We start from the raw sequence: 27,873 nt of genomic DNA on the forward strand, positions 1-27,873 counted from the left end.
GACAGGAAGGAGCGAGCGGAGCTGGCAATATAGGCAAGATTCCAAGCCCCGAACGAGAGCGTCACCACGTATACTGAAGACATGGCTCGGCTGTTCAGACGTGCGGATGCCTCAATGGCCGAAGACAAGAAGGTGCGACATTTGATGCGAGGTGTGAAGCAAGAGATCTTTGCTGGACTTATTCGGAATCCGCCCACAACACTTGCAGACTTCCTTGCTGAAGCGACAGCAATGGAAAGGGCCCTTCGACAGCGTGCCAGACAATACAACCGCAACGTGATGGAACTTTCACACAGCCCCTCTAGCATGACCTCGGAAAACCACCTCGAGGACTTACGCGAATTGATCAGGGCTGTGGTAAGAGAACAGCCTTCTTTTATGATGGCCGACACTCAAGAGAACGCGCGCACACCTGCGCCCTTCGTCGTCTTCTCTCTGGCGATCTTGTGCCTGTAGTGGGCAGCTGACTTATCACGATCGGTGCCTGTAGTGGGCAGCTTACTTCGCGTCAATATTGTTATAGTCGCTGTACAGGAGTAATAAATAAAGAGTCAGGAGCAAACCGACCTAATGGTGTCCTCCTTTCAAGCAAAATTTTAGGTGTGTGTCTGTCACTCTGTTGGGGCGTCGGGTGGACGCCTACTATTCATCCGTAACGCGTTAGGAATAAGCGTAGAGTCGGTCTTTGCCTGCCAAAGTGGTCGACTTTTGGTCAGTGTTACCATGTTTGGCTATATATAGCCTAATTGGGCTACAGGAAAAAAATTTTTGGCGTCAACTTGGGCGAGTTGGCTATGTGGCTATAATTGGGCTACTGAAAATCTGCTACTCGGCTTTGTTTGGGCTATAAGTGGCGCCCTAATCGACACTCCAGGGGTCGCTCGGATCGGGTAGAGCCAAATCTCGAAGACTATGTTTTAGCTGACTGAGCGGGCCGTGTGGCTGTGCGTGTGTGCGTGCGCGAAATGACCCCCTCCTCACCCCCTTCCCATTTCTCTCTGCGCCATTGTCTGAGCCGGTGGCTTTTATCCTTCAGACATATTAACTTACACCCCGCTAGACCATTATGCACCCGATCGCAGGGCATCGGGATGAACCTGGGATTAGTGGGTTTTTCACAGTACAGTGTACTAACATGGCTGAGCTCAGGAAGGGAGAGCAATAGCATAGGGTCGGGGCAGTCGGGCGATCGTGGCGCCGACATGAAAGAAGGGAAGCACGAGTGGATGACACTCCCCAGTGTGTTCATGTCCATGTCTCAATTCTGGTGAAGTATCGCGCAGGGCACAGCTTTCGACCTACTCTACGTATCTCGTGAAGCTTTAGTGCCATTTCCCTTCTCCTGCTAGATGATTTTTTGTCCGTGCTTACAATTGAGATTCATTTCGATAGGTTGGAAGATCGGATCCTCCTCCGAGAGGAGAATCCAAACATGGGGAAGTGGGCCAAGTATGCGAGAACGTATAAAAAAAGAATGGGAGCAAGACCCCTAGCCAAATGTGGGTTCTGGTGCTTTTACATCTAGATGCATGGTTTGCCCGTAATGCCATGCATGGAGAAAGATACCCATTCTACTGTTATCGAAACATGTTTGCCACGATGACATCAGTGCACCACGTCACATGAACTTCACCCACCGTGTTAGATTAGCTTGTGAAGTGTCGCGCTGCTGGCTCGAGGACGCGGGTTTGATTCCCGGCCATGGCGGCCACATTTCGATCAAGGTGAAATGCAGGAACACCCGTGTACTTAGATTTAGGTGTACGTTAAAGAAACCGAGGTGGCCAAAGTTAATCCGGAGTCCGCGACTGCGTCATGCCTCCCAATCATATAGTGATTTTGGCCGTAAAACCTCAGCAATTATTAGAGTTTTAAAATAGGGGCCTCAAACGTTTTGGGGCCCCAATGAAATAGCGTAGAAGTCACTGCGCATGCGCAAGACGCAAGCTGCGTTTGGCTTTTGCGTCGGGCACGCTATTTTGTTGATTTAGTGGGAGCCCCAAAAGCTGCCCCAAAATCTATCGTCAATAAACATGGCGGCGCCCATCGAAGCGACGGCTGCAACCTAGCACCCCACTGGGCGCGATTCGTGGTAACGCGTGAAGTTCGTAAGCTAGAGAGGGTGTTTGGCGGTTATCGATTTCCCTCAACTAACATGTGTAATGAAGATTGACTCATTAGACGCCGCTGATTCGGAATTCAGTTGTCGATTTCATGGCTCATAGGCCTAACATGGATTGACTTGGCAGGGTGAAGGTACGTAAACGTGGTTACTCAAAACTAAGTGCAAGAAGTTGCTTGCTGCTAATAGAATAAGTTCTAAATTGTAATTAAACACGAAAATCTAAATTACTCTTCTTATCATGAAATGGTATATTTTGTTTTTAATATTTTTATGCCCCAACGCTAACACCTGCAAAGCTCTTTGGGGCCTCTTTGGGGAGCCCTATTCTAAATCTTTATTCACATCAACATGGTTTACTTTTTGACAGTATCCGGTTTTTACAGCCTAACCACTGTTGTCAATGTGTTGTTTACCTTTGCTCTTTGTGCGCCGTCGCGGCTTTTACCATTTCGAGCGAGTTACGTTCGGAACGTGCTCGTCGCCGAAAACGACTGCGCGCTTCTTACACTGGTGCGCCGTTTGCGCAGTAATGTTTTAAACCTTCGCTTACACCGATTCAGACAACGAGTGGCATCTGTTGTCTGTCACTTTATTTTAACGCACGCTCTTGCCGTGCTAGAGACCTAAGGTGGCGGCCAGGTTGATGTAAATGGACAGTATATAGAGCATGTGCCAGCTAACCCGGGCCAAGCTAATTAAAAAAAAGAAACGAGAAAACAAGATAGGACGATAAGACAAATAACACGAGATATCATAGAACGAAAGACTTGTTTTAGCTCATAAAAAAAGAAGCCGTGAGCAGGTCGAAGATCGCTGGACAGCTGTACTTTCACGCCGTAGGCAGATATGACGATAGAGTTCGACGATGCTAAACATTATTTTGCGTTCACGACAGTTAAAAAGCAGAGTTGGTAGGTAATATTACTGTAAATAACTAAAAATAATAACTTAGTACTATCTGTCATAAAATAAGAGCACTGATATCGCCCTGTGCAGCGATTCGCTGGAACTTAGAGCTTCCGGGGCGAACCAAAAAGAGTTCTATGTCGCTGTTGTTGATGTCAAGGGCCGACCGTCACGGCGGCACGCAACATTTTGTTACGACGGTTGTGCAAAAAAAAAAAAAAACGATTGCTGTAGTCGCATTTGAAGATGCATGCACAAATATAACTGCAAATAAAAATGGCTATATTTGGCTACGAAATATTTTGCACTTTTTTCGTGTTTGGCTTCATTTGGGCTACAACTTCTCTAGCTGTTGGCTACGCCGCCTCGTCGGACCTGGCAACACAGCTTTGGTTACTGATTTCATGTTTTCAAATTTATGTTGACGCATTGTTTGCGTATATGCTCCCAATGTAGAAATCGAGCGACAACTATTCTTTGAGTCCCTTGAGCCATGGTTGAACGTTGACAATATTTTGCTTGTATTGGGGGACTTCAACTGTGTGTGCGCCGCAGTTGACAGAGTCAAGTGTAGGCCACTTAGAGACAAGACCTCGGAAGTGTTGAAGACACTTGTTCACGATTATGGTCTCGAGGATGTTGGCAGTGTGTTCTCTACTGGGACCCACCAAGAATTCACGCACTTTCAGCGGGAGAGTCATGCTAGGCTTGACCGGATGTATGTGTCTGTTGATCTTGTGCTCCTATGCTCTAGCTATGATGTTAAACCTGTGCCTTTCAGCGATCATTGCCTTGTGAGTATCACTTTAGAAATTAAGGGCAGGAAATCGCGTTTTAACTGGCTCTTATGGAAACTGAAACTGAATTTTTTCTTAGAATGCCGGGATACAATTTTTTATTGGGATGTGCTTCAGAGAACGATTAAAAAAGAGCTCCCCTTAAGCCCTTACGGCATCCGGATTTTACCAGTTGAAAACGAAGATGTGCCCTACGATTTAATCATGCTCCTTGGCCTCCACAGTCTGTGGAAAACACGAATACAGGTGCGACACGCCGACATAAATACTCGTTCTACACTTGAAAACTTTATCGAGAGTGCTGTTTATATAGGTGAATGTTTCAGGGCGCAGCCTGATCCACCAGAGTGGATACCGCTGCTCGATGATTTGGTGCAACTGAAAATATTTTAGCTCCGCTCGGTGGGGGGGAGGGGGGGGGGGGCGTCAGCTCAAGTGTAGCTGAGGTGTTATCTTTTGTGCTTTGTATTTCCATGTCCGAGACGGCAATGAAGAAAGAAAAGCTGGCGCCGTGGCTTAGTTGGTTAAAGCGCCTGTCTAGTAAACAGGAGATCGTGAGTTCGAATCTCACCGGTGCCTCGAGTCTTTTCTTTTTGTATTATTGACAGGACAATACCCGGGATTGATGCGAACGCTGAAAATACCGATTATTCGAAGGCGCCGTGGCTTAGTTGGTTAAAGCGCCTGTCTAGTAAACAGGAGATCGTGAGTTCGAATCTCACCGGTGCCTCAAGGTAGTTCTTTTACACTTTTTTTCATAGTTCACCGGACGATACCCGCGATTGATGTAAACGCTGGAAAGGCGATCATGCACTGGCGCCGTGGCTTAGTTAGCCGTGGCACCCTGGCTGAGGAGCTTGCAATGCTCCAAGTAGACCTTGCTAAAGCTTTTGATCGAGTCAGTCATTCCTATTTATTTTCTCTTCTGGAACACGCCAATGTTGTCTCCATTGTGCTTAAAGGCGTTAGGCTTTGCTACACCCATTGTTCTACTCGTTTAGTTATTAATGGCCATCTCTCCAAACCTATTGCTATCTGCTCTTCGGTAAAACAAGGATGCCCGATGTCCCCACTACTCTTCGCCCTTTACCTGGAACCACTATGCTTAAGCGTAATTCAGTCAAGTTCCATCCATGGCTTCAATTAACATACTGGGTAATGAGGTTAAAGTGTTAGCTTACGCAGATGATCTTGCGTTTTTCTGCACAGATTAGCCCAGTGTTGAAAAGGTTGTAGCTACAATAGAGAAATTTGGCAGCGTATCAGGAGCACAAATGAACTCCTCGAAAAGCTTAGGCTTATGGTTCAGCTCCTGGTGTTATAGGCCAGAACAGTTTACAGGCATTAGTGGACTCATGTTCCGCCAACGTATCTTAGCGTGCCGCTAGATACATATAAATTAAGCGCGCACTATTGGAAAGAACGGGTTTCAGCCTTGCAAAATTACGCTCAGACATTCGTTCCATACCGACTTTCTATTTTCGGAAGGGCTGAAGCCTGCAATAAGTTTTTATCAACTAAAATTTACTACGTATTGCAAGTTATTCACTGTGCCAGGCTGTACATCCAACGCTTTCACCGAATTTTTGCAACTTTCATTTGGTCCTCCACTTTTGAGCCCATGAGGCGAGACAATGTTTTTAGATCAGTTAGTGAGGGTAGGCTCGGCTTAGTGCATCTTTACGTGCGGCAAATAGTGTCTCGTTTCTTCTTTATTCGCGATACTTCGCATCCTATAATTCGGTCATTCATGCAAGTCACACTTGTTGATGTTTTACCTGATTTAGTTGTTTCTTCAAATTTATCTTCGCCTTTATGCTTGTTCGGTTTCATGGGGGAGGTTTTTCTGGTGGTTCGTTTCCTGACAGTTCGGTTTTCCACTGAATAATTGTACTCCGTGTCGCGTAAAAGGTTATACAAAGATTTACTGTCCATGCTTTTTCCGCCTCTATTTTACCGCTCACTATACATGAATGGCCAGGCCACGATGTGCTTAAGCGAGTTTGTAAAATGTATATATCCCCATGCTGCAAAACATTCTTTTACAAACTTCATAGTGAAACTTTACCGGCAAAAACATGGCCACAGAAAAAGGGTATATTTGTGTCTTCTTTTAATTGTCGTCTTTGTGAGGTGCCAGAGACAATTGAATACTGTTTTATTGGCTGCAAAGATTCCATTCTATTTGGGACATCCTCCAACGGACTCTAAAGAAAGACTTTAAAATGAACCCCCATACAGTGCGATATCTGCTACCGACCCCTGATGACAGTGTACCTTTAGACGTGTTCTTTCTCATGGGAATGCACAGTCTGTGGAAGACGCGAATGATGGACCGCAACGCCGAACCGCTTGTATCCACAAGAGTAAATTTCATCCAGATGACTGTGCACCTAAAGCATGTTTATGATGGATTTGATGTTCAACCGGACTGGTACCCCATTTTGGTGAGGTCCCCCTTTTAATGCGGAACAGTGCATCTTCTCTTTTTCTGTGTGTGACTCATTGTACCCACCATTCTATGACTATGCACAATTAGTGAATGTTTTAATGGATGACATGTTAATGTATTAAATACCATGAAAGAAACAAAAAGCGCCGTGGCTTAGTTGGTTAAAGCGCCTGTCTAGTAAAAAGGAGATCGTGAGTTCGAATCTCACCGGTGCCTTAAGGTATTTAACACTTTTTGTAGCGTTAGCTACACTGGCCTAGCCAAGCCCGTTTCGCGCGGCACATCAAGAGCCGTGCTGCGCATGCGCAAGGATCAGTGATGTGTCACGGCTTGCGCACCGGAGCTATGGTGGCTAGATGCGTAGGTGTGCCGTCCGCCGGGCACGAAGAGTAGTTCAGCGCTTCTCCACATCATGACGGCAAAATTGGCGCTGCGGTCGGGGGTCTGTCGCAGGCTGCGCGCGTCGTCTGCTGCTGCGGCCACATTACATTGCAACTGCGGCGCATTTACCATCGTATTTAAACTGAAAACCATATTCACAGTGGCATCATAGACAGTTACAAATTTCTGAACGCAGCAGAGCTCTGTCAGTTGCGAAGGTAACGTACTTACCTTTTCCGTCACCAATTTGTTTCCCCGTTTGACATTCAAGAATATAATAGCTATTAACGCTGTTTAGTTCGGTAAACACGTTAAACTTGAGTCTACGAGGAGAAACACAAATTCTGCATGGACGAAATATCCCTTCACCAGTTCTTCTGAAGCGATAAAGGCGAAGTTTGCTTTGCAGAATAGATGTATACAGTAGTATGTATAGGGGCTGTACGCGAACGTGCAGGGCGTATTCGTATACCACGGAATGTGCAAGGGAAATGCTTTGGGTTTAAGGGATGTAAAACACAATGGAATAAATATTGATATTCGTACAACTAAAATCCTTTGATTCGATTTCCTTGACTGCACTCAAGGAAAATGAACCAAATGATTTTAGTATTGGGGCTATATTAAATTTATAAAATATATTATAAACTTGTTGGTGATAAAGAAAAAAGTTCTTACGTCGTGCGATTATGCATGATGAAAGCAGTAGCTTGTAGCATGAAAAATAATAGTTTGGACTCGTGAAGATCGTATGTATGTATACTTGAATACAATAATAATTTAGGTAATTCTTCGGTCACACACGCAAACCATACAGCAATACCAAGCTTTTATTGCAACTATAGCTTTAAATGAAACACTTCACTGCATCACAGCGCTCAAAATGCACGTCGAGTAGCCGCAGCGTAAGGTGCTTTTTATTTTCTGGAGTACGCTCAGGAGCCAAGTTTTGGTCGTCACAAGGAAGTGCAAGCGAGCAATGTATTAGCTTGATGATGTTGTTCGTAATTTAGATTTTATGCTGCTTACAACCCATGACTCCTGAACGCTTCAGCTGGCGAAAGGAAAAGAAAGGATGCCAGCAGCATGGCATATCTGCCAGTCGTTGCGTTGTAAACCGCGGCCGCTGCACTTGAAGCTGAATTTTTTGCACACACAAACATTTACTCGGCCGTCTTTGAGCATGTTCATTTCTTCACTTGTCTACAAATACTCATTCGTCACCTGTAGAACACGCGATATTTGCATTCGCATCCTATTTGCTTGGAGCGTGTGTAAGTTTGGCCAATGTCTCCAGAGCAGGCATTGGTTTGGCTCGCTGTCTCTTCCGGATTATTTCAACGGCCGACATGCCGTTGGAGCCTCGCTTGTTGCTTTTCTAGAATTGTTCTTCAATATGTAAGGCGCAGCGTCGGGTAGCACCGAAGGAACAGCGTCACTCTAACCGCACATACGCCATCGGAATCTGCACAATCTTCCTGCCGGTCATACGCTGGATGACATGCTCCTTGAAGTGGCGATGGCACAGGACTAATGCAGTTGAAACATTTTTTTTTTCAGCACGGCTAAGGGCAAGCTGACGTCTCTCGGAAAGTTCTGGGTCTCAGCGCATCGAAACCAATGATTCTTTAGCGCGTGGTTTGCATGTTTGTAGCCAAACTTACAATTCGGCGCAATGCAAGTGGTGCTCTTCCGGCTTGTTTTCTTCTGTTCAGGAACACTTTCTCTCTTTCCCAGAGTCTCACGAGCTTGGTATTCACGAATATCACCCACAGTATTCAATTCGCTTTTTAAACGTCCAAGGAAATTACAAGAATTCGGAGAACTATCCTGACTGCGAGCGCAGCGCTCCGTGCCCTGAGCGTGTTAACAGACGATATGAATGACTGATTTTCAAAATTACTCATTGCAACAAGAAACATCGCACTGTCAAGCACTCTCTCAACATAATTTAATCATTTTCTTTCAAGTTTTACAGTGGAACCTTATTATCTTAAATATTACAAGCGCGCAATAACTACACTCTCAGTAGCAGACGACGCGCGCTTCACGGCAAACCTCTGACCGCAGCGCCACTCCTGCTGTCATGATGCGGAGAAGCAGTGAACTACGCCGGTCGGCACACCTACCAATCTAGCCACCGTACCGGAGCCACCGGAGCCGGCACCTCTCGCGCACTCCGCCGCCGCCGCCGCGCGCGACTCACTGCCGCCGGTCTGCGCATTCCAGAGAAGTGACGTCGTAGCCGTGGTAGACGCACTGGCGCCGGCGCGCGCTCGCTCTGCAGTCGCCGTCTGACACTGCGCTGGAGGCGCTGCGCTTCTGACTGGCGTTTGCCAGTGTGGTATAGGCTCCGCTCCCTTCAATGGTCAGGCGGCGCAGAGATCGGCTCAGCCGTCAGCGCCGCCGTGTCAGTTCCGCGAAACACCGAGGCGGCCATTTCTACGAAGGCATGCTTCTGCGGCGCTCATTTGAAACAAGTCCGGCGTTCTAAACTGTGGTTTTTAAGGCAATTGAAAACATTGAGGCCCATTTTCGACCACCGACACTCGAGAAAGGACGTCAACTTTACGACAACAACCATGTATTTCGTGTCAAAAAAGTAAACAGGACGGACATCGCAGCAAAGTTCTTGTCACGACAAATAAAGCACGTTTACGACGTCGAACTCAAAGTATGTTAACAAATAAATAATTTATTCCGCTTAAGTGGGCAAATACGGCCGTAGACGTTTTTCAACTTTCATTTGTAGCTTCAGTATACTTCGAGCGTGCCTTGCTTATCACATTTGTCGAGGTTTTGGCGATTTGGATGGTAACTTGAATGATTCTTTATGGAGCTTTTTTCTCCGTTGACAAAGAGCCTCGAGCATATTTTGGTGTTGTGATTCGGGCTCCAGTGTGAGAGGTCATCACCGCTGAAACATAACAGTGAGCAATCAGCTGACACTAAGCAACGCCAAGACTGAACAAATGTGTGCTAGCGTGCGCGAGAGAAGTGCTATTTTGCGAATACTCGATGTGCGCTGCGGTGCACTCCAGCCTTAGTTCTGTTGTTCTAAACGCGAGAAAACGTCGGCATGAATGAGCCCGGTTTCAGCAGTCGCGTCTTGATCCAGGCACAGAAAGGAGCTGCACGTTGGCTTATTAATGCACAACAATAACTACAGTGCGTACAAAGGTTTAACGCGGAGCGCTTACGAAGCTAGATTTGACACATAACAACCACTGCGCATTTGTTTTGGAGCGAGACTAGCTAAACAATTATCCAAACCATGGAATTTACAACAGCGGGAATCAGGTCACGCGTGTTTGTGCAGTTGTCGCCTTATTGTGCGTTATCATGGATGCTGCCTTGTGTTTTTTTTTTTCTTTTTTTCATTTTTAATTTTGCGTTTGCGTCATAGTTCAACAGAAATTCGCAAGAGCGACTCTTACTTGACGGCCCGAACCACAACGATCCACCTTCAGCCGCCGGGTTTCTCCCCACATTCTTGAAGGGAAGCGGCACAATTTGATGCCGACATCCCCTTCACGGTTGTGAAAATACCTAAAGCAGCAGTATATGCGCATGTTATTTTTGTTCACACTTCTCACGGAGGAGCTGCCGAGTGGTCGCGGTGAATCCATTAAAAAATCTGAAAAGGAAGCATTCAGGCGCGCCTGAGCGCAGTAGGGACCAAGGTGAAATGGCGGTGAGGGCCTACTCGCGGGTGCTCACCGCCGTTGCTAGGTGGCGCGACATGTACAGCCAAACTGCATTGCAGGGTGCCTATAGCCATGGAGAAGGAGAGCGCAAATGCTGCTCAACAGCGCAGAAGAACGGAGAAGCTTGACTCATCGGATCCCGAAGTAGTTGCCTGGCAATTAGCGGTTGAGCGTAGGAGACAACCAGGAAAGCTAAGAATAATCAGCTGAACCTTTGCTAACGCTATGTATATCCTGGCATAGCCGAGCTAAGCCACTGCTACTTTTTTGCATAGCTCACAGGACAATACCCGCGATTGATGTGAACGCTAAACAGGCGATCATTCACTAGCGCCGTGGCTTAGTTCACTCTGCTTCCGGCCACCGAGCGTGACGGTTCGTGGGATCATGGCCTCTTCAAGGGCAGCGACAGCGGTCACTTTTGGCCGCGGAAACAGGTACAGCAACGACGAAGAAATGGAATACCAATTTATTTTGCCTCAACTGCCAAAAGGACAAATAGTGAATAACACCGTGTTTCTGCATGGTGATGTACGAGCGAGGCCTTACAAGGTCGAAGATTTTAGGGATGCCCTAACGCCTACGAGCCTGCTGCCGGGAATTCTGTGCCTTGGGGCCTACTAAGGTAATCATGTGTGGGCGGTGACCCTCAGTGACGCAGCTGCAACGAAACGCCTGCTGGCCTTGAAAGAACTTCAGGTGAAGGGGCGGCGATGTGTGATCGTCGACCCTCAGGATCAGCAGGTGAAACTCAGACTTCACTGGCTGCTGCACGGTGTGGCCGAGGAAGACGTCCGGACTGCGTTGGCGGCCTTCGTCAAGGTAGAAGAGGCGAGTCGAGAGAAGTGGCGTGTCCGAGGTGTCGCAGACAAATGTTCCACAAAGAGGAATGTTCTTCTCAAGCTGAAGAACGGCCTGAAAGTGGAAGATATTCCTCACCAGATACGTGTTGCCGGAGAGTTGGCCTTGGTGGTGGTACCCGGTCGGCCGATGCAGTGCCTCCGCTGCCAAGGCGCTGGGCGCGTCCGGCGGGAATGTAAGGTGCCACGCTGCTCCCGGTGCCGACGTTACGGGCACATTGACACCGACTGCGTCAAGACCTACGCTACCGCGACTGGCCCAGCCGCGAGTCAAGAGGCAGCAGAACACGTCATGGATGTAGTCGAGACCGAAGACGCTGCTAAGGGAGCCGGAGACCTTGTGCACCCAGCGACAGGTGCCGGGTCGGTACCGGCGGGCGTTGGCGCCAAGGGAAAGGAAACTACAGAGCCAGTGACTGCGCCGGCGAGGGTAGACACGAAAGCTGCCCATCCAAAGGAAGGTGCAAGTGAAGACGAAGGAGACGACGACGATGCAGCGACGCAACAGGGCGAGGCTGCTAACGACGATGACCGGGCTGCTAGTCTCGGAGCCACCTTCAAGCGTCCCCGTGATGAGGCCGAGGACAAGGACGACGCGGCAACCAGCTCCAGTGATGGGCCGCCGGCGAAATCGCCTCTTGGGAGGCGGTCGAGCTTCAAACCAAAGCCGAACGTTCCGTTCGACAGAAAGCCTGGGGACAAAGCCTAGCAGACAAACAACGACGAGAAACCGGGCGGTCCCGGAGACGGCTAGCTGAGGGCTGGTCGTGAGGGGTAAGCACCATGCTCCGGGCCTACCTCATTCTCTAGTTCATCATGGCTCCTAATGCGTCACTCAGTATTGCAACTCTAAACGCTAGAGGGCTGGCGGCTAGGCGTAGGCAGAGTCAAGTCCTACGGCTGGCCACTGACCAAGACATAGACGTTCTAGCTGTCCAGGAGACCAAGGTAGACGGGGAGGAGGAGACCGGGAGCATGGTGAGGCGTTTCACGACCAGATATTATGCGGTGGTGAGCCACGCGGTAGGGACTTCAGCTGGATGCGTCCTGTTTATTAAGAAGTTACCAGACCTTGTGGTTGAAAGTGTATTTTCATGTCAATCGGGAAGAATGGTTGTTTGCGATTTTGTTTCTGGTGGAGTCGAATTCCGAGTTATGTGCATATATGCGCCAAATGTTGTAGAAGAGCGTGCTTTATTTTTTTCGAATCTGTCTCAGTACATTAGCCGTGATAAGTGCATGATTTTGTTGGGGGATTTCAACTGCGTTTTGAGGGCTCGGGATCGATCCAATAATGCCGGTATTCGAGATAAAAGCAGTCACATACTTTCTAAGTTGATTAGTGATAGTGAACTAGACGATGTATGTGACCGTCTGGAGGGGGAGCGGGAGGTGATGTATACACGATTTCAAGGCAGTAGTCATGCGCGGTTAGACCGCTTGTACATGTCACAAGACATGATTCCAAAGTCCCACAGTTATTCTGTTGCACCTGTGTCGTTCTCAGATCACTGCTTGGTGAAGTGTAACATAGGTATGAAGAAGAAGAGCGAATCTTTTAACTGGAACCTATGGAAAATGAATGCCTTACTACTAAAAGACGCGCCATTTGTAGAGGCAATACATGAGGCCGTTATGGAAGTATGCGATGAAAGTACTGAAACCATAGCAGAGAAATGGGAATGGTTCAAACAGAAGGTAAAAATGAAAGCAATAGAAAGCTCGAGCTGCTTAAAGTTTGAGAGGGAAATGAAAGAAAGAGACTTACGAAAGATACTTAAGCAGCTGTTAGCGCTTGAGTGCAAAGGACCAGGGGAGTATAAACAAGATATGCAGAACCATAAAAGAAAAAATTGAGCAGCTGGGCGAAGAACGCTATCAAGGTGCGATTGTGCGCGCAAGAGCAAACGCATTAGTAGCGGGGGAGACGCCCACCAAAAGGGCGCTTGGACTTGAAAAAGCTCATGGTCGACGTAATCATGGCGATAAGATCTCATGGAACGGCACACTTGCCCATGACCATAAGCATAGAGAGAGAGAAGAACTTTATTTATTTCCGGCAGATTGCTGGGCTGGGTTCCCACCTAGGAGCCAGCGGAGAGACCGTGTCTCCCGGCAGCTTCCTCGGCCTGCTGGATAGCCCACAGTTGCTGGTCCAGGCCTGAACTGAGCAGCGCAGTCCCCCAACGCGCCCGAAGGCCCTCATTGGAGGCCGCGACCCCAGTATTGCTGATTAATGCTGGACATGCCCATAGGATGTGATCTAGTGTGGCTCTGGTGTTACAATACTGGCATAGATTGGTTGTATATAATTCGGGGTATATATGGTTCATGATGACAGGGTTCGTGTATGTTCGTGTTTGTAGCTGCCGCCATTGAACGGACTGGGCTCTATTGAGCTTGGGGTGAGGTGGTGGATACTCAAGCCTTTGCATTCGATAATGTTGAGTAATGTCACAGAATTTAGTGAGCCGATCGTCCCATTCCCACACCACCGCGGAGGTGTCCGTTCGAGTGGCTGCTTCTTCGAACCCGGCTCGGAACGTGAGACCTCGAACCACGCTGTGCGCCACCTCATTTGGACTGAACTCCGGCTGATCAAGAGGTGTGTGGGCTGGGATCCAGAGAATTTGTACGCATTTGTCTGCCTCATAAGTTTTGCCTGTATTAAGGATCCGCAATGCCTCAGGGGAGATTCTGCCGTTGGCGTAGTTTCGCACGGCCGTTTGAGAGTCGCTGATGATGTACGAGGCATTGGTGTGAGCATAAGCATGACCATAAGCATAGGCCAAGCCTTTTTAGAGTATTACCAGTCGCAGTTTGCATTTGAAGAAGCCAATGTAGACGATTTTAAAAAGGTTTTTCTCGGTCGCATGCCGCGATTAAGCCACGACGCGAAAGACCGAGTAGAAGGGAAAATTACAGAACAGGAAGTCGAGAAGGCAATTAATGACTTGAACAGTGGTAAATCACCTGGACCTGACGGTCTCAGTGCGTGTTTTTATAAAGCTTATAAGAAAGAACTGTCGCCCTTGTTAAGAGACCTGTTTAACGAAGCGTATGCGAACCAAACTTTGCCGCTTTCTTTTGGTAAAGCGCATACAATCTTGATACCTAAGAGCGACAAAGCGGAGAAACTTTTGCTCGTGACGTCTTATAGGCCAATATCTTTAGCCAATGTTGATTATAAGATTTTCAGGAAGGTTTTGGCAGCCATACTTCAAAGCGTCATCAAAGAAATAGTTGCAGACCACCAAACGTGTGGGATCAAAGGGAGGTAAATTTTTGCGAATATTCACAGGATGCGGTGCGTGCTCGAGTGCTGTGACATCACTTACGACGGCGTCGCAGTGCTCCAGCTTGTCCTCGAGAAAGCGTTTGACTGTGTGTCTCATGATATTTTGTTTGCCATTTTGGAACACGTTAATGTGGGTGCCATTATCACTGAGGTAGTGGCGTTGGCGTATCAGAACTGCACAACAGGCTTAATTGTGAATAAATCATTGGGGGCCCCCATTAACGTCATGCGTTCTGTGCGTCAAGGCTGCCCCCTCAGTCCTCTTTTTTTGCGATTTACATAGAAACGATGTGTTTGGCGATAACTGAGAATGATCATATACGTGGTTATAGCTTGGCAGCCACAGAATTCAAACTCCTGGCATATGCATATGATATCGCCGTGTGTTGTACAAAGAGAGAAAGTGTAACGTAAACAACACGCGTGGTGAAACAGTTTTGTGATGTGACGGGCATTAAAGTGAACTGGGGTAAATCCCTCGGTTTGTGGCACGGAGAGTGGTCTTCGGCCCCAAACAACTTTGCCAATGTGAGCTGGGTGAAAACCCCTACTATGTATCTGGGTGTTCCCTTGGACAGTTAGAAACATAGCGAGGAATACTGGACGACCCAAATAAAAGAAACAAGAGAGAAAGCAGACAGGTGGAAAGGCATCAACCTGTCCATTTTTGCAAGGGCAACTGTATGCAATATGTTTTTCATTACGAAGTTGTGGTACGTCATGCAGACGTTATTTTGTTCAAGGGTAAACGTACAAACGTTGCACAGAGTGTTCGCCGTTTTTATCTGGGAATCTAGCTGGGAAAGATGTAGCCGAACAAACCTGTTCAGGCGGGTGAAGGAAGGGGGGCTGGGCTTTGCGCATCTTTTTGTACGACAGCTTGTCAATAGATTTTTGTTTTTTCGAGATGTGCGTGATCCATTTCTGCGTACGGTATTACAGCTCAGGTTAAGAGACGCCTTGCCGGCACTCATTGTTAGTACTAATAGTATGTCAGGGGCGATTCGCGGCTATCTTAAAGGAGTAGACGATAGTGTGCGCTTTCTTTCTGGGCGTTTTTCTTTCGATTATCTTTCTGACGTGAAAAGAAAGACATTATATAAAGATGTATGCGACATTGTATTTCCAGTGACATTGTACAGAGCTGTATACAGTGGAGGAACAGTACAGGATGTCCTTAAACGGGTGAAAAGAATGGAGGTGCCTACTGGGGTAAAAACATTCTTTTTTAAGCAACACACAGGAACACTGTCAGTGAAAACATTAATGAAAGAACGTGGCTTCCTTGTACCATGGGGCTCACACTGCTTGATTTGCAAGCAACCTGAAACAGTAGATCATGTGTTTTTGCATTGCTGGGAACGGGTTTACTTCTGGGATGTCCTAAAACGGACAATCAAGAAGGAGTTTCCGTTGAATCCGCATGGGATCAGGTTCCTAGCGATAAAGAATGAGGATGGGGTACCATACGATTTAATCATGCTCCATGGCCTCCACTGTTTATGGCGGGCCCGGATGGCTGGGTACCATTGCGACCCTGACGCTAGGCCGGCTCGTATTTATTTTCGAGACAGTATGTCTCGGTTGATTGAAATAAAGAAAACACAAGAATGTGTACCCGATTGGCTGTCGAGGATAGAACCTCTGACAGCATTAAAAGAATTTTAATTCGACAACGCCAGTCCATGTTGGACTGATGGCTTTCATGTTTTCCAATATGTTTTGTAGTTGTGCTTTTTGAGATTTTGTTGCACTGTGTGCTCTGTACATTGTCAAAGACCGGCAATAAATGAAAAAAAAAAGCACCGTGGCTTAGTTGGTTAAAGCGCCTGTCTAGTAAACAGGAGATCGTGAGTTTGAATCTCACCGATGCCTATTAGTGTTTTGTTTTTGGTGCAGAAGGGCGTTTTTTCTTCTATGCATTGTAGCGCTATACGATGCTCGTATAGAATTTCCCTTTTCCAGCAGACCGGATAATCGTGCTATCCAAAGTTTGGACGTTACAGTGTGTATATCACTTCAGTTTTTGCACTGGGCAAAGAGCTTTCATGGTGACTTCCCCCCTTTAAGCGGCACACTGTCAAACCATATTCTTTCTGAATGTTACCCTTGCAGAAACAATTCTGTAGTGCTGGGCAAGTATGACTTCCAGTAATAATTTGTAGCGGTTCCTGAAGACCTATTTCGTGGTGCTGTTATATATTCAAATTGTTCCCTGATGCGGTTTTGATAACCGTTATCAAGACTATTATTAGAAGTTGACACCAAATTATTCTTCATATTACACTGTCAGTGCGCAAACACAAATTCCTTCTATGCTTTATTGTGAAACTCGATGAAGCCTCTTATGAAACGACTAGGGAGCGATGCTATGGTGTAATGGAATGGGGCAGTGTGTCGTCTATATAGCAAAACAACGGGAGAACCGGGGACGTTTCATCGATGACGCCACCAGACAGAGCTGCGATCGACGGGTGGGCCTAGCGCACATAATTTAAATATGTGCTCCAAAACTTTCCGCATTTATAAACTAAAACGCTCTCAAAACCAAAATAATGGTACTATAACCTGCAGAAAATAAATTATACAAACTGTTCGAATACATCAATAATGCCGTCTTAGCTTTCACGTTTTAATCCACCGATAATTCAGTATTCCTGTTCGCCTGCTCAGTGTTTCGGTTGCAGAAGACAAACGCTCGTCTGCTCGTTCCGTTCGGTAAGTACGAATATGTTTTTGGAATCAAATTGCAAAATTAAAAGACACACGAGGATCGGAAGGGCCGGAATGAGCACCTTCACTGTGCTTGGTAGTTTGCACGGGATTCCTTTCATGTTGCATCAGCCAAAAGCAGTCGCGCGGTTTCACCGAAGAAAAAAACTAATAGTGCTCTGTGGCGCATGCAGCCACCATCGTTTGACATATAGCTCCACAAAAGGGCGCGAAGTTCAATGATACAGCCACTGTTAACAATGTTCTCGATCTGAAGAAGCTCGGAGTTGTTCCAATCGTTGTGCAGGAACCTCATTGCACACGCAAAAAAATTACATACCCAGCGCTTCTCGCACACATACAAAATGTGCGAATGCGGCCGGAGAAGCCTGCGGTGAGCTCCGCACGGACATGCATGACCCCTGCGAGAACCATAACTGCTGAACCCGGAGATCCTGTGTTGCACCATTGTTGTTCCGCTTGCTAGCAATGACTTTAGGATGGAGCGACAGGTAGCGGTGCAGTAGAACGCAGTGATCCAGCACCCCCTGTAGTCATCGCAAAAAGAGTCACATTTTCGCCCTCAGACGACACACTGCCCTATTCCAGCACACCATAGTGATACGGTGAAATCCAGACGAAAAGCAGAAAGAATACACATGGGACAAGTTTTATACATTTATACAAAATCGTCAGTAGTATTTCGAGCTATAATTTTGCAAATGCTTGCACAAGAAGAGTATGCAATTTGATATTTTGTTTGTTATATTAAATATAAATTGGGTGTCCCAGGTAACTTTAGCCTAGCTGGTCAGCAGAAAGCATATTTAAGAAAGTACACGCTGTATACCGTTTTAAAATCTACGGTGCTCGGACGTCAAATGTATAACAATCAAACACCGTAGGTCTAATAATTTTATGTTACACCTTGTTTTCCTAAATGTTTCCTTTGTTGAACAGCTTGTACAATGTTATCTGGGACACACGGCATAAAAAGCTGGTGCCGTAGCACCTTGGACTACTATACCGAGGAGCCGGACATTTACAGCATGGAAGTCGACGAAGGCTAGGACACGCCGGACTATGACGCTTGTGAAACTAAACATTCGTCACCTGCTCAATGTGCCACACAGACACTTGACCGATGACGAAACATATGTTCTGGGAGTGCACCCGCTACAAACACGTCCGACAGCTCCAGCCTCAGATTAGGAATTGTAAACATTGGACAACACCCCCAGCGATGGTCGAGCTGTAGTCCTTCTGCATGGGACCTTGTAAGCGAGGAAGGGATTAACCGTCGTTTGTGATCTCCCCCTGTTCCTTCTATTTACCCCACTCCAGGGTACAGGCCTTCAAGCCAGTTCTTTTCAATCAGTCAGTCAGACAATCAATCAGTCAAGTCTTTTGATCTCGTCTCTTTTTAGCGTGCCCTACCATCTTAAAGCATGTTGGTTAGCTCAAGTGTTAGAACGACTGCCACAGGAAGGCCGTGGTCCATTGTTTCTGCCTAGGACCAGCTACAACAATTATTCCTCCAGTATCGAAGGCTTCCTGCGGATTTATCATGGGATTTAGTTGAGGCTTCGCCCTTGTTTCAGCGGATCAAAATTTCCTCTTTCGGTTCCGCATTCAGTTCCAGAATGTTTTATAAAGAAGTTTTGTTCACGTACCACATGGAATAAGTCACGTAGATCATTAATGCTTTAAACGGAAGTCCAGGGAAAACACGGGGCCTTCAATGTGGGAGATGGAAATTCAAGACGATGAGCAACACGAGAATAATGTGAGAGCAGGAGCCTTGCTCTCACCTTGGTCTCGTGTTGCTCATCGTTTCACCGCAAGTGTATTTTACCGGTCCCGCATTTAATTACATAGCGCGATTTGCGATACGTATGTGCACGTGCGCGTATATAATGCCCAATGAGGAGATGGCTGTAGAGGTGGAGTCAACGGTGGCCGTGCACGCTTGGTCTTGCACATTGTCTTTATGAGGCGCTGGGCAAATCGATTTATGGTTTATGGATACACTTATAAAATTTTAAAAAATACTGAACACTCTTCTAGCGGACGCTATAAGCCTTATTAAATAAAGCCATCTAATATTAGCGTCGCTATTGTAGCTGAAGGAAGTGACGCTAGCCTCGCAGACAGTAGACGTCAAGGCAATGGCTGGATCATGACAATGATTGTCGTACTTTTGGTGGTGCTGCGAGAGGTGGGCCTGGAGCGCAGTTGTTTCGGGGAGAAGTATGAAATTAAAAACGACAACGGAATGCTCTTTTGATGAAGAAGCTTGCGATCGTCCTGCTCTGAGATCGCAAGGCTCGCAACTAACCAAGGCTCTTGTCGTACAATGAACGGGCGCTGTATCTTGAGACAAATGATCTGCGAAAGCTGGCGCGTATAGGTGGGCGTTCGGCGGTCCCTTAGCGTTAGAGCTCATGCTGTGCTGCGGGGATCCTTTTCGGTTTAGCTTCATTTTTTTTGCCCTCTATCACCGGCTCATACCCATTGTGGAGAATTTACTAATATGCGGATGGAGTTAGAAGACGATTAGTAATTCCGTGAACACAACTGAGATAATTCGGAAAGCATCAAAGGAATAGAAAATCACTAATAATTATAAATTGAACTAAAGGTATTTTTGAAAAAAACTATAAACTTTTCTACGGCTACTATAAGTGCGTATCGGGCACGATCAACAGAAAAAGTCAAAAGCAATGACCTGAGGCACCGGTGAGATTCGAACTCACGATCTCCTGTTTACTAGACAGGCGCTTTAACCAACTAAGCCACGGCGCCTTCGAATAACGGCCTTTTCAGCGTTCACATCAATCGCCGATCCACCAGGCGCCGGGTGGATCGGCTAGAGCGCGATACACATCTCGCACACGCATCACACATTCAATAAAATGTTCGCGAACAGAGCGTACATCTATCAGCATGCCGATATTCCATTCTCTTTTACCACAAGGCGTGGAGTCCCAGGACCATGATTAAATCGCACGGAATATCCTCGGATCCGTCGACCGGCAAAAAAGGAATGCCATATGGGTCAAGGGGTAATTGTTTCTTTAATGTGCGCTGAAGCACATCCCAGTGAAAGATTCGGTCCCAACAATCTAGAAATGCGTGCTCGATCGTTTCTGTTTTCCTGCATACGGAGCAGTCAGTAGTCCAGGGTACAAAGATCCCGTTATCTTTAAGCCAGGTTTTAACAGCGAGTGTGTTCGTGTGCAACTGAAAAAAGAAGGTTTTAACTGATGGTTGTATAGGCATTTTCTTTACTCGTTTGAGCACATCCTGTCCTGGGCCTCTGCGATGTGGGATACGGTACAAGGGCTCTGGGAGCATGTTTTCCACTAGGTCCTTATACAGTTTTTTCTTCCTAACATTAAATCAATACTCTAAAGAAAATCGTGCGTTCAGCAACCTGAACGAGAGAACCACCTCGCGTAGGTACCCGGTAAAAGAACCGTTAATCATTTCACGCGGCGACACTATAAGTTCCGGAAGTAGTCGCCGCAGCCTCATTTGCATGACAGTGTGGAGGAACTAGTGATTTTGATCCCGTAAATACACAAATCGTGACACAACCTGTCTCAAAAACAAATGAACAAGAGCAAGCCCTCCTTTCTTAACAGGGCGAAACAAATTCGTTCGGCTAGTCCGCTCCCAAGTGGAAGCCCAAATAAAAACAGCAAAAACACGGTGAAGTTTTTGTATGCTAATTCAGGATGCACATAACACATTTCTCACATACCCGATTTTCGAAATTAGAAAAATGTTGCGGACAGTGGCCCGTGAAAAAATAGACAATTGCCTGCCTTGCCACGCAGTAGACTTTTCTTTCATGAATTGCGCCTGCTCAGATCAGTACGCATCGGGCTCACGATAAGATTCAAGTGGCACGCCTAGGTAACGCGTTGAAATTGTCGACCAACGTAACCGAGAGAAATGCTCTGGCGTGACATTCCAGTCGCCATGCCAAAACCCGCAACTCTTATCCCAGTTTATTTGGGCACCGGTGCAGTCACAAAAGTCACAAACGATATTTGTGGCTTGTTTGATGCTCTCACTGTCCGAGAAGAATACGGCAACATCATCTGCGTAAGCCAAAATCTTGACGTGTGCTGTCTGCAGCCTGAAGCCCGTAATAGCTTCACTGTGGTCAATGGCCAAACAGAGCAGTTCGAGATAAAGTGCGAACAGCAAAGGTGACAAAGGGCATCCTTGCTTCACTGAGGAGCGAACGTTCACGCCCTCCGTAAGGTCCCCGTTGACTATAATACGCGTGGTGCAGTCCGTGTACGCCATTCTTACGCCTTCTAGTATTACATGGCCAACATTTGAGTGTTCTAGAATGCCGAATAAAACCTCGTGCGAGACACGGTCAAAAGCTTTTGCCAGGTCGCGCTGCATCAATGCCACGCGTTCGCCTAAAACGTCACAACATTCAAGCACACTTCGTGCTACGTGTATGTTTGTCGCTATGCTGCGGCCTTAAATACCACAAGTCTGATGTGGCCCTACCAGCTTTGTAATAACCCCCTGGAGTCTTATGGCTAATACCTTCATAAGTATTTTATAGTCAACGTTAGTCAGGCTGATCGGACGATAAGAATCCACAGAGAGACGTTTTTCCGGGTCATCACTTTTGGGTATCAGCACAACGTGTGATCTTCTGAAAGACAGCGGAACTCGCATGCTGTCATAAGCTTCAGCCAAAACATTAAGCAACAAGGGAGCGACCCTACATTTAAAAGCGTTGTAGAAGGCGGCCCCAAGGCCATCGGGCCCGAGCGCTTTGCCCAGCGTCAAGTCTTCGATTGCATCCTCGACTTCCGGTAGAGTAATCTGCTCTTCCAACCGTGCTTTAACGTCGTCGTCCAGCTTCGGCATAAAGAGTAAAAATCTCTCCCGGAACCCTTCCATAATGTTCCTCTGTTGTCCAAGCAGCTCACTAGAATGATCAGCTATTACGCGCATGATCACCTTTCGATCCGACGTCATATCGTTGCCACTAGCTATTTGACTGATTTCTTTCTGGCACGCATATCTCTTTTCATCAGACAACGCCCGCTTCGTTGGTCTTTCACCTACCCACAATTTTTCCGCTCTTGACCGTCTTATCGCGGCTTTATACTTCTCGGCGTCAATTTGCTCCAGTTGGCTCTTCACGTCTCTCATTTCCTTCTTAAAAACACCAGGCTGGATGTTTTCCATGCAAGTAAAATATTCAAGCTGCTCACGAAGCTCTCGTTCACTTTGGTTCTGCTTATACTTGAGGACGCTACCTCTTTCGATGGTAGCTATTTTAACTCTTTGCTTAAGTTCCTCCCATTCGGCAGCTAGATTTGTTGACTGCGCAGCACGTAGCTTGTCTAGTTCATCCGTCACTACTATAACGAACTTTTCGTCCTCCAGGAGCTTCACATTTAATTTCCAGAGGTTCCAATTTAAACGTGTTTTCGCCTGCCCTCTGCCAAACCCGACAATAACCAAACAGTGGTCGCTAAAAGAAATCGGTTTCACATCGTACGCGGTGCACAACGCAACCAGTTCAGCTGAGACAGATTCTATCCAGCCTTGCATGACTATCTCGCTGAAAGTGCGTATAAATCGGGCGAGTACCATTGGAAAAAACGTTGCCCACGTCATCTAAACCATGATCATGTACTATATCAGATAACAATTTGGCGCTCTTATCACGGATACGGCTCTTTTGGGATCGATCTTCAGCTGCACAAACACTGTTGAAGTCGCCTAGGAGTAATGCACTTTTTCACAGTTTAGGTACGTTTGGAACCTCTCAAAAAAAAAAAATATGTGCGGTCTCTTTCAACATTCGGTGCATAAGCGCACACAACGCGGTAACTAAAACCCAAAAGACTACAATCCACCAATAAAAGGCGGCCAGATTGGCACGACTCAACCGTTTGTACGCAGCTACAAAAGTTGTTACGTATAAAAACAGCACAACCGCCAGAACTGCCAACAGCATGACAAAAATGTACATTGAAATGAGGACGAAAAACGGACACCATTCGGTCGACTACTTCCTGGTTCTCTATTTTAGTCTCCTGAACTGCGACCAAGTCCAAATTGTTTTCTAGCAGTAAGCGACTTAATTGGCACTGTCGCCTTCTAGCGCTTAGCCCTGGTACATTCAGGGTTGCTACACGCAAGGGCGCTTCGGTTAACAAGGCCACTGCAAATTAGGCTGCCCTTCCGAATGGTGACCGTGGCGAAGAAGAAACCAGAGATGAAACTTATTGCCGTATTTTTCTCGCAGGATGACACCGCGAAAACGAAACCTGGCCAGCGGTCGTGAAGATGTCGCGTCTGGAGAGCAGCGCAAGCAAAGTGATGCACATTGCACTTTTTGACGCTTTTCGACCCACCCCAACCCCTATTTACTCGCCATAGGGAACATATCTTACGGAGGCGGATTCACCGCCCACCGTGGTTCGTCCGGAATGTTAGGTCGCGGTCTATAAGGGGAGCGCCTCACACCTGGCGTTTACGTCGGCCGCTCGCCGCCTCCACCGTCGTCCCGCTGTTGCTCACTGTCCACCATCCTCTCATGCGCCCGCTTACAGGCCATCGAGCTAGCTCCGTCGCGGGAAACATCCATGCACTCCTCCACGGATTCAGTCACGCTCACCGGAGGCTGCACATCTGGTCGGTGCAGAGTCAACGCCTTTGGCGGGCTCGTGGTGGTCCTTGGAAGTTACGGCGACTTGCGGCTTGTTACGCTCGCCCTCCGGAAAAGAGGACGATGTAGACGGCTGCGCTTCACGGGAGTTTGCCTGAGGCGTCGCCTCTGTCAAGTCAGCCTCGTCCATGAGCAGGTCGGCGGTGTCCTCGCTGCCCCCAGGCCCCGTCACGCTGGCGTATGTTCGCTCACACTGGTCGTCTTCGTGACCGAAGCGCCGACAAGCACCACATCGCGGGATGCGGTACTCACGACGGACATGGCCCGTTCCCCGGTAGCGAAGGCAGAGCGGAGCCCTGCCCGGTACAACAACGAGGACGAGCTCACCAGACACACTTAGCTGGCGTGGCAAGTCGTCAATTTTGACTCCGGCGTTCAGCTTCAGAGACACAAGCCTCGTTGTAGACCCTTTGTCAGTCAATCCCTCGGCCCGCCAACGCTCCCTGACAATGTCGGCGACTTTACCGAAAGGCGTGAAGACAAGGCGCACATGCTCGTCAGGCACACTGTGGAGCAACCAGTGCACCTTCATTCGGACGTCCCTGTTGACCGGGTTGATGACGATACAGCGCTTCCTTTTAACTTGCAGTTCACCGATGCTGACCAACTTCCTGACCGCTTCAGCGACCTTGAAGGTGACCGCCCACACATGGCTCATACGGTATGCCCCCAAGGTGACTACCTCGGGGAGCACCGAATACTCAGCCAGAGCGTCGCGGAAGCTCTTCTGCACTGCAGGGGCGAGCCGTGACGTCCGCGTGCAAAAACTCGGTATTTAAAACAAACCGACCTGTAGGCAAACTGGGCAGAACAACCTGGTATTCGCTTTTCATTGCAGATAACCTGTTACCGCGGCAGAGCTTGGCTGCTATCGCCGCTCCACAGAGCTCATGAAAAACACGTCCGTTCGCTATCGCGGCTGGAAGTCCACTCACACTAAGCCAGGGCGCCGTCGAATAAAGGTCTTTTCAGCGTTCGCATCAATCGCGGGTATTGTCCTGTCAATAATACAAAAAGTAAAAAGAAATAACTTCAGGCACCGGTGAGATTCGAACTCACGATCTCCTGTTTACTAGACAGGCGCTTTAACCAACTAAGCCACGGCGCCGTCTTTCTTTTACTTATTGCCGGTCTTTGACAATGTACAGAACAAAATCTCAAAAAGCACAACTACAAAACATATTGGAAAACATGAAAGCCATCAGTCCAACATGGACTGGCGTTGTCGAATTAAAATTCTTTTAATGCTGTCAGAGGTTCTATCCTCTACAGCCAATCGGGTACACATTCTTGTGTTTTCTTTATTTCAATGAACCGAGACATACTGTCTCGAAAATAAATACGAGCCGGCCTAGCGTCAGGGTCGCAATGGTACCCAGCCATCCGGGCCCGCCATAAACAGTGGAGGCCATGGAGCATGATTAAATCGTATGGTACCCCATCCTCATTCTTTATCGCTAGGAACCTGATCCCATGCGGATTCAACGGAAACTCGTTCTTGATTGTCCGTTTTAGGACGTCCCAGAAGTAGACCCCTTCCCAGCAGTGCAAGAACACATAATCTACTGTTTCAGGTTGCTTGCAAATCAAGCAGTGTGAGCCCCATGGTACAAGGAAGCCATGTTCTTTCATGAATGTCTTCACTGACAGTGTTCCTGTGTGTTGCTTAAAAAAGAATGTTTTAACGCCAGTCGGCACCGCCATTCTTTTCACCCGTTTCAGGACATCCTGTCCTGTTCCTCCACTGTATACAGCTCTGTACAATGGCACTGGAAATACAATGTCGCATACATCTTTATATAATGTCTTTCTTTTCACGTCAGAAAGATAATCGAAAGAAAAACGCACAGAAAGCGCACACTATCGACTACTTCTTTAAGATAGCCGCGAATCGCCCCTGGCATACTATTAGTACTAACAATGAGTGCCGGCAAGGCGTCTCTTAACCTGAGCTGTAATACCGTACGCAGAAATGGATCACGCACATCTCGAAAAAACAAAAATCTATTGACAAGCTGTCGTACAAAAAGATGCGCAAAGCCCAGCCCCCCTTCCTTCACCCGCCTGAACAGGTTTGTTCGGCTACATCTTTCCCAGCTAGATTCCCAGATAAAAACGGCGAACACTCTGTGCAACGTTTGTACGTTTACCCTTGAACAAAATAACGTCTGCATGACGTACCACAACTTCGTAATGAAAAACATATTGCATACAGTTGCCCTTGCAAAAATGGACAGGTTGATGCCTTTCCACCTGTCTGCTTTCTCTCTTGTTTCTTTTATTTGGGTCGTCCAGTATTCCTCGCTATGTTTGTAACTGTACAAGGAAACACCCAGGTACTTGGTAGGGGTTTTCACCCAGCTCACATTAGCAAAGTTGTCTGGGGCCGAAGACCACTCTCCGTGCCACAAACCGAGGGATTTACCCCAGTTCACTTTACTGCCCGTCACATCACAAAACTGTTTCACAACGCGTATTGTTTCCGTTACACTTTCTCTGCTTGTACAACACACGGCGATATCATCTGCATATGCCAGGAGCTTGACTTCTGTGGCTGCCAAGCTATAACGGCGTATATGATCATTCTCTATTATCGCCAAACACATCGTTTCTATGTAAATAGCAAACAAAAGAGGACTGAGGGGGCAGCCTTGACGCACCGAACGTATGACGTTAATGGGGGCCCCCAATGATTTATTCACAATTAAGCGTGTTGTGCAGTTCTGATACGCCAACGCCACTCCCTCCGTGATAATGGCACCCACATTAACGTGTTCCAGAATGGCAAACAAAATATCATGAGACACACAGTCAAACGCTTTCTCGAGGTCAAGCTGGAGCACTGCGACGCCGTCGTAAGTGATGTCACAGCACTCGAGCACGCACCGCATCGTGTGAATATTCGTAAAAATTGACCTCCCTTTGATCCCACACGTTTGGTGGTCTGCGACTATTTCTTTGATGACGCTTTGAAGTCTGGCTGCCAAAACCTTCATGAAAATCGTATAGCCGACATTGGTTAAAGATATCGGCCTATAAGACGTCACTAGCCTAAGTTTCTACCCTTGCTCACTCTTAGGTAACAGAATGGTATGCGCTTTACCAAAAGAAGGCGGCAAAGTTTTGTTCACATAGGCAGCGTTAAACAGGCTTGTTAGCAGGGGCGACAGTTCTTTCTTAAAAGCTTTATAAAAGCACGCGCTGAGACCGTCAGGTCCTGGTGATTTACCATTGTTCAAATAATTTATTGCTTTTTCGACTTCGTGTTCTCTTATATTCTTTTCTAATCGGTCCTTCGTGTCGTCACTCAATCGCGGCATGCGACCGAGAAAACCCTTCTTAAACTCATCTACATTGGCTTCTTGAAATGAAAACAGCGACTGCTAATAGTGTAAAAACGCTCGGCCTATGCTCTTATTATCGTCGACAAGTGTACCGTTCCACACGATCTTATCGACATGATTACGTCGACCATGAGCTTTTTAAAGTCCAAGCGCCTTTTTGATGGGCGTCTCCCACGCTACTAATGCATTTGCTCTTGCGCGCACAATCGCGCCTTGATAGCGTTCTTTGTCCAACTGCTCAATTTTTTCTTTAATGGTTCGCATATCTTGCTTGTACTGCCCTGGCTCTTTGCATTCCATCGCTATCAGCTGCTTAAATATCTTTCGTAAGTCTCTTTCTTTCATCTCCCTCTCAAACTTTAAGCAGCTCGATCTTTTCTATTGCTTTAATTTTCACCTTCTGTTTGAACCATTCCCATTTCTCTGCTATGGTTTCAGTACGTTCATCGCATGCTTCCATAACGGCCTCATGTATTGCCTCTACAAATGGCTCGTCTTTTAGTAGTAAGGCATTCATTTTCCATAGGTTCCAGTTAAAAGATTCGCTCTTCTTCTTCATACCTATGTTAC

The 27,873-nt window shown here is 47.2% G+C and overlaps 6 non-coding genes across 6 annotated transcripts; 4 read left to right on the plus strand and 2 right to left on the minus strand.

Annotated features, from left to right (window-relative positions):
* Positions 1 to 4,333: 4,333 nt before the first annotated feature.
* Positions 4,334 to 4,407, plus strand: Trnat-agu (transfer RNA threonine (anticodon AGU)). Its single transcript has one exon. It is a non-coding gene; the product is annotated as a tRNA-Thr (tRNA).
* Positions 4,408 to 4,484: 77 nt separating this feature from the next.
* Trnat-agu (transfer RNA threonine (anticodon AGU)) lies at positions 4,485 to 4,558 on the plus strand. The gene has a single exon. It is a non-coding gene; the product is annotated as a tRNA-Thr (tRNA).
* A 1,864-nt stretch (positions 4,559 to 6,422) lies between these two features.
* Positions 6,423 to 6,496, plus strand: Trnat-agu (transfer RNA threonine (anticodon AGU)). Its single transcript has one exon. It is a non-coding gene; the product is annotated as a tRNA-Thr (tRNA).
* Positions 6,497 to 16,327: 9,831 nt separating this feature from the next.
* On the plus strand, positions 16,328 to 16,401 carry Trnat-agu (transfer RNA threonine (anticodon AGU)). Its single transcript has one exon. It is a non-coding gene; the product is annotated as a tRNA-Thr (tRNA).
* Positions 16,402 to 19,969: 3,568 nt separating this feature from the next.
* On the minus strand, positions 19,970 to 20,043 carry Trnat-agu (transfer RNA threonine (anticodon AGU)). The gene has a single exon. It is a non-coding gene; the product is annotated as a tRNA-Thr (tRNA).
* Positions 20,044 to 24,993: 4,950 nt separating this feature from the next.
* On the minus strand, positions 24,994 to 25,067 carry Trnat-agu (transfer RNA threonine (anticodon AGU)). The gene has a single exon. It is a non-coding gene; the product is annotated as a tRNA-Thr (tRNA).
* Positions 25,068 to 27,873: the final 2,806 nt, after the last annotated feature.

The sequence above is a fragment of the Dermacentor silvarum genome, chromosome 8 (assembly GCF_013339745.2).
Source record: "Dermacentor silvarum isolate Dsil-2018 chromosome 8, BIME_Dsil_1.4, whole genome shotgun sequence".
NCBI lineage: Eukaryota > Metazoa > Arthropoda > Arachnida > Ixodida > Ixodidae > Dermacentor > Dermacentor silvarum.